Source organism: Lygodium microphyllum, chromosome 2, assembly GCF_053477565.2.
Source record: "Lygodium microphyllum isolate KBCC chromosome 2, Lygodium_microphyllum_v1.1.10, whole genome shotgun sequence".
Lineage (NCBI taxonomy): Eukaryota > Viridiplantae > Streptophyta > Polypodiopsida > Schizaeales > Lygodiaceae > Lygodium > Lygodium microphyllum.
Genome location: NC_141136.1, coordinates 185,389,012 through 185,396,866, shown reverse-complemented (window position 1 = coordinate 185,396,866; position 7,855 = coordinate 185,389,012).

The window sequence follows — 7,855 nt, the reverse complement described above, 5'->3', positions numbered from 1 at the left end:
ATGTATATCCCGCTTGTTACATTGCAAGGATTGCATGGTATATACAAGTAAGAGTGCAAGATTAAAACCTCATCAAAACTTGCACAAGTATAACTTAAAGTCTTCAGTATAAAGTTTAAACCCCCATCTTTGTACAAAACCATTTACATATTTTGTTATGGCTAACCAAATGCAAGAGATATATATCTTCATGTTTGCATTTTACTATTTTTTTGATCGAGCAGAGGTTTGCAAATTTGATTGTTTGCAACCTAAGATTAGCAAACCTTTAAAAATTATGTTATAAACCTTAGGTTTAAGGTCCCATTAACAATAAAGTGGGACCAATACATGAAGATTGAGGAGATAAGCTTGAGAACAAAGAGATAGTGGTCAAACTATTTTTCTCTCCTTTTTTTCTTCTTCACACAATATGGTTGTAGATCTTTTACAACTTAAGTCTAACTATGAATATAGTTGGAAGCAAAAGGCTTGTGTCATAACCATGCCAACTATATAGTAGGTGTAATCAACTAGTGTCCATATAAGTGCCACTAACACATATCCACCATGATGCCCAACACTTCTACAATGGATAAGTGCAAAACTATCAATCTAGTTGGTCCTCTATATCTCCTCTTCATATACAAAATCCTCAATAGTAGAGTAGAGAATAATAAAGATAATGCATATAACCAGACTTAGAATCTCACTTCATACATCGATTTGTACTTTCCCAACTTCTAGAATTCTCCAAATTTATTGATTTAATAATAGAAGCAATTCTCATCATCATTTTGATATTATTTTCCCTCAGATATATGCCTTGACCAAATTGCAACTTATGTAAAAAGTGGTTGAGACTCGAAGCTTTGATCATGGCTTTGATTGCCAAGATGACAATATAGGGGTTACCTCACTTCCTTGCAATACAAGGGATGAGGGGTATACTAACAATTATTTCCAATGAGTTTCCGATGCGTGTCCAAAAAAATTAATGGCACAACAATATAAGTGATGGTATAATTGTCAATATAAGCCATTCCAATATCTACATCACAAATAACTCAAGAAACTACTCATGCTCTTTTTTATGCCAATTCCAATAACATTTAAACTTTTTTTAATGCTAACATTGATGTATATACTAATGTCATTGAAAAAACCTAAGCTAAGAGTTTTTCTTCGTCCCTATCTCAGCATCGTCTATAACAGCTTACAAGTTGCATGCAAAACCTTACTGCCTTATTTTCCTTCTTCTTCCGTTTTTGAGATAGAGAAAAAAGTGCAGAGAGAGAGAGAGAAGAGCACAGAGAGAGAAAGAGAGAAGTAGCAACGATTGAAAGAGAAAAAAGTAGGGCGAGAGGAGAGAGAAAATAGTAGAAAGAGAGTAGAGTAGAGAGTAGAGGGTAGAGAGTAGAGAGTAGAGAGTAGAGAGTAGAGAGTAGAGAGTAGAGAGTAGAGAGTAGAGAGTAGAGAGTAGAGAGTAGAGAGTAGAGAGAAAAGTGTAGAGAGAGGAGAGAGACTAAACAATTGAGAGAAGTTAGAGAGGAGAGAGAAAAGAGTACAAGATAAGGGAGGAGGGAGAGAGAGAGAGAGATGGGGTAAAAGAGAGAGTAGAGAGTAGAGAGAAGAGAAAATCGGGATAGAGAGAGAAAGAGTGAAAGAAGATAGATAGGAGGATAGAGGGAGAAGAGAGCAAGGAAAGGAGAGAGTAGTGGGTAGACAAAGAAGAGAGAAGAGGAGGATAGAGAGAGCAGAGAGTAGGGATAGGAGAGTGTAGAAGGTAGAAAAAGAACAGAGAAGAGAGTGAGGAAAGAGGAGAGGGTAGAGAGAAAGGGGAGAGAGAAAAGAGAGTAGATAGTTTAGGATTTAGATTAGACAAGAGTAGAGGGTAGAGAGAATAGAAAAAAGTAGTGGAGAGAGACGGAGAGAAAAAAGTAGAAAAGAGAGTAGATTGAAGAAAGACAACAGTAGAATAGTTTCCAAAAATTACAATTTATAACTAACAATGCATAGTTATTGGCTTCTGAATAAGAAAGTATAATAAGGAGATGTATGCAAGTTTTGTTGGCTTCGGAAAGGTAACTTCTTATATTATTTTTTATGTGTTCTCTTTTTTGTCCTTATGAAGGAATGGAAAATGGTGGGGAGCCCCATGGTGATTGCCTTTAAAGGTCAACACATGTTGAATTCTTCTAGGGCTTGATGTGAACAAGTTTATGGATAGAAGATTTACAAATCTGAATTATTTCTATTTGACAGTGAATTGAATGTGTATCAATTAGGGCAAAGCTTTAAGATTGTTGGACAATTTGGAATGTTCATATGCAACAACCCTTGTATATATCTTCCTTCAATATTAAGTTTTCATTCTCATGACACTTTGATATGGTATTAAAGCAACATTCAAGGGTTGATCAATCAAGATTTGAAGAGGAGATTTCAGCATGACATTAATGCTGCGTTTTCAACATTCCAAGGTGAGCCAGAGGGCTACCTATCACTATAAGAATGAAGTAAGCAAAGATATTGTTGAAAGTTATTAATATAACATAAGCTCTTATAGCTAACCCTATTCATGCATGACTTTCCAAAAACTAGAAAAAGGTGTCCCTAGTAGTGAGGCCACATACAAGATTGGTAGCACCAGCCAAACACCATCCACAAAGTCACATCATCGTATATTGTTACTGTAGCATTGGACCATGACCTTTATCTCTGTCCATTCTTGTATGCCTTGTCAAACCATGGCTTTGACATGACATTTACTATTATCATATCTAGTACACCTTAACCTTGGTTTTCTTTAATTATAGACTTAGATATATGTAAAAGGATTTTATATTTCATGTGATTGACTAGTTTTGTGTTGTAACAAACACGACCTATAGTTGAGAGGTAGCATTCTTGATTCTTCATCATGCTTGTGTAAGAGATGAGGGTATTTTGTGAGATATTGATGACATAATGATCATGGATATTTGCATTTTAGTTTACTGTGTTGATTTTGTGTTCGTTCTCTACTCTTTATCATTATTTCCATTGACTACTTTTTTATTTGCATGATGCTACAATGGTGGTTATGTCTTATCCCTATAGTTGTTGATCCAGGTCTACACTCTACTGTAATACCTGCAATAGCAATGCAGTCCTTTCTTATACTCTATGTTAGGATTAAATCTATAACACTTTGGCAATCCTATCTAAAATGCCCTATACCCCTAGTTCAAATTTCAAGCAAAAATGAGACTACAGAAATGTAGAATTTTGCAAATTAGGAAGTGGTGGCACACTCTATTCATCAAGATGATATAGGTTAAGGGGCTAGTTTTACCTTTTTGTTTATATGCCAAATAATTATCCTCACCCATCAATGTTATTTTGATAACAATAAAATCTAGACTAGAGTTGAGAGAATATTGGTAAGACAACAACAATACAAGTCACTATAGAATGAAGGAGAAGAAGTAGAAGAATTTGCAACCTTGGATGCAAAAAGGTATACAAATTACACATAGGATCACCAACATGTGGGTACCTCTTGAGGAGTACCCTCCATATATAAACTACATAGAGGATTATCATTATGTAGCATTGTGACCAACAATGTGATGATATTGTTCCTGATTGGAGTGACAACCCACCAAGATTGACACCTTTAGAGCATGTGACTAGTTGACTTCAAAGTCAGCCCATAAATGGCAATCATTATTGAGTGATCAACATACTCTATTTGTTATTGTAATATTCATTTTGATACAAGTGATGTAGACACTCGAGTTTGGCTTATACAAATCTGTCTTCTCCATTATGCCCAATTAGCTTCAAGAGCCAATGGTCCAATAATCCTTATGTAGCAGCCCAAATGGATATCATAAGAAAGACATGAAAGGTTGGGGGTAAACTTGAATTCACTTCTTTGTTAGTTGGTGATATTTTCAATCTTGTATTCAATGATGATGCAAAACATTAGCCTTCTAGAAGAGTATGCACTTAACTCAAAATAAAGCATGTGATTAAGTTTTGAATATTTATGTATAACATGTCCTTGGCTATGAATAGCCTTAATTGTTTATAAACAACCTAGATGTTTATGGACATCCCTCTATGCTTCTATTGCTCAAGAATAGCCATGTTCTTGCAATGAACATCCCTACTCTTGTTCAACATGTATTATCTTGTTTTACCCTATACTTGATCAAGAACAACTCTCTAGATTAGCCCAATATATCCTTCTTTTGTTTTAGGATAGTAGTAAAATATTCTTATTCGAGAAAAACACCTGTAGTTCTCTTAATTCAAGATAGCATCAATGCCTAAATGATAGCCATACTCAAGAGCTGTATGATCATCAATGCTAGGAACTCAATAGTACAATAAACTCCAAGATACCTATGATAGTGTAGCGAGGTTAACACCCTTTGAACTGGATGAATCATCCAAATACGTTTGGTCATAGAATTTTTGTGTTCTATTCTCAAAGCCATATGACACCACATTAGAATTGGATCTCTCATATGTCTACTCCCTCTCTCCACTATTATTATACTTTCTCTCTCTTCTATCTACTCCCTTCTCTTCTCTACTTTCTACTTTTCTCTCTCCTCTCTCTACTCTCTCTTTTATCTCCTTACTCTACTCTCTTCACTCCCTTTAGCTAGTCTTTATTTTCTTTCCTTACTCTCTCCTCTCTCTACTTTCTCTTTTTTCTCTCTACTCTCTCCTCTCTATAGTTTTTCTCTCTCTCCCTACTCTCTACGTCTCTCTACTCTCTACTCTCCCCTCTCCCTAATTTGTACTCTCTCCTTGCTCTCTCTCTACTACTTACTCTAGCTATCCTTTCTTTTTGTTGTTTGCTCTCTCCTCTCTATCCTCTCTCTTTCATCTCCTCTCTCTACTCTCATCTCTCTCTACATTCTCTCCCCTCTCTACTACTTTCTCTCTCTTTTCTCTACTCCCTCTAGCTACCCCCTCTTTTCTCTCTCTACTCTCTACTGTCTACTCTCCCATGTCTCCTCCCTCTAGCTATCCTCTCTTTTCTCTCTCTACTTTCTCTACTCTCTTCTCTCCATTCTACTTTGTTCTCTCCACTCTACTCTCTCCACTCCCTTTAGCTACCTCTCTTTTTTCTCTCTACTTTCTACTATCTCCTCTCTCTCCTTTCTCTTTTCTCTCTCTTCTCTTCCCTCTCTAATTTCTCTCTTTTCCCACTACTTTCTCTATCCTACTCTCTCCTCTCTTCATATTATCTCCTCTTCTCCCTACTCTCTCCTTTCCCTACTCCCTACTCTCTCCTCTCTTCATATTATCTCCTCTTCTCCCTACTCTCTCCTTTCCCTACTCCCTACTCCCTCCTCTCACTCATTTCTCTCTCTCCTTGCTCTCCTCTCTCTACTCCCTTTCTCTCTAATATTTACTATAGCCACCCTCTCTTTTTTCTCTCCACTCTCCTCTCTCTACTATGTGCTCTAGCTACTCTCTTTTCTCTCTCTACTCTTTCCTCTTTCTACTTTATCTCTCCTCTCTCCATGCTTTCCTCTTTCTACTTTCTCTCTCCTCTCTCCACTCCTCTCTCTCGTGTCCTCTCTAGTCTCTCCTCTCTCTACTTTCCCTATCCTCTCTACTCTCTCTCTCTCTCTCTCTCTCTCTCTCATCTTAAATAATGTACTTTAATTAAACAAAATGGTAAATTATTTAATTTAATCGATCAATAAACATTAATTTCATATTGAACAAACAATCTAAATGATATTTAAATCGAACTAATAATTTGAAAATAGTGAATCTACATACTTGGATACTCTCGGGCAACACTAATGCTCCAATGAAGCACTCTTCTAGCTATCTCACCAATCGCACTGTATGCCTATGTTTAAAAAAATTTACATGTCACAACAAGTAATGTCTCTCTAAATATTCTCTCTCTCTTTTTGTCTGCTTTGATTTCTCTCTCTCTCTCTCTCTCTCTCTCCTCTCCCTTTTCCTCTTCCTCTTGTTGATGACTAATAATTTACAAATAGTGAATATACATACCTAGATACATTGGATGACTAATGCTCCAACAAAGCAGTCTTCTAGCTATCCCACCAATCACACTTTATGCCTATATTTAAAAAATCATATAGCATTGCAATACAATATATATTTAAAAAATCATATATCATTGCAATACAATATCTTTCTAAAAACACACACACACACACACACTCTGTGTGTGTGTGTGTGTGTGTGTGTGTGTGTGTGTGTGTGTTGCTTTGATCTCTTTCTCTCTTGTCTTGACCTCATCTCCTCTCTCTTCTCTCCTTCTCTTACCCTCCATGTCTTTCTCTTTTCTCACTCTCCCTCTCTTTCTCTTCTCTACCTCTTTCTCTCTCCCTCAATGAAAACAAGAACTCTAAGAAAACACCTACACCTTCACTAGTTTAATGCTACATTCCATTTTAATTATCAAAGCTTTAGAAAACACATACACCATCACTAGCTTAAACCTACATTCCATTTTTATACTCAAAGCTTTAGAAGACAAAGAAAAAATGTATGACAAAAGTGAGAAAAAAAGGAATGATAGGGTTTGGAGAGTGCTTACCTAGAGACTTAAAGAATGATGATGCTTGCTCCACCCACTCCATAGCTCCTAAATCAATAACAAGGATGATGAAAAAGAAGAAGCAAAAGAAGAAGAGGAATCAGTCATAGGCTTTCGTGGCATTTTTAAATTCAAAGTGTTGCTTGAGTGATGAAATTTGTTTTAGCGAATGCAATTACTAAGGGTTGCTTATGGGAAACATGTGACACAATTTTTGTAAGCATCACTTATGGAACACAATTGCCAAGTGTCGCTTATGTGATGCATATGTTGCTTATGGGACATAATTGATAAAGTGTTGCATAATTAGTGCTTTTCAATTTGCACATGTCCCAACCAACATCACTTGGCATGTTGTTTAAACGCCACCAACTTTTCACATTTTTCTAATGCAAAACTTAGTCACATATGTGATGTTTGTAGCATTATATCGCATATGCCATGTTGACCGATTTTAACCTTTCCCCTATTGCAACAAATGCCCCCAATTTCTTATAATAGTGATAATAATATTTTTTAGCACACAAAAGGCCTCAGAAAGCAACCCATAAATATAAAGCATCACTTATGGGATGCAATTGCAAAGGGTTGCTTATGGGATGCATGTGATGCAATTTTTGTAAGCATCACTTATGGGACACAACTGCTAAGTGTTGCATATGTGATGCATATGTTGCTTATGGGACATAATTGATAAAGCGTTGCATAAGCAATGCTTTTCAGTTTGCACACATCCCTATCAACAATAACTTGGCGTGTTTTTTAAGCATCACCAACTTTTTGCATGTTTGTAACACAAAACCTAGTCACATATGCAATGTTTGTAGCATTATATCACATATGCCATGTTGGTCGATTTTAACCTGCCCCTAGTCACAAACACCCCTAATTTCTTGTAGTGATAATAATATTTTTAAGTATAGAATAGGCCTCAAAGAGCAACCCATAAATATAAAGCAAGAACATCATGCATGCCTCTTGTTAAGCCTTGTTCTTCTATGCATAATAGAAGTACACAAAGATAGATTTAGGACAACAATAGGCCTACTAGAATTCAACTTGCATTCCTTATTCTCAGCCTTCACAGATTAGTCCTAATCATGTTCAAAGTAGCCTTAAAGTATTCTCTCATATCTAACCAAAATAAACTCTCAAAAACCCTTTATTATATAGCAAAAAGCATATATTTATACTCCTTGTTGTGTCTTCAAAAGTAGGATAGCCGGGAGTAGCCCATATCAGGCACAAGTTGTGCTAATTTTCAACCCTCTATACGACAATTCAATG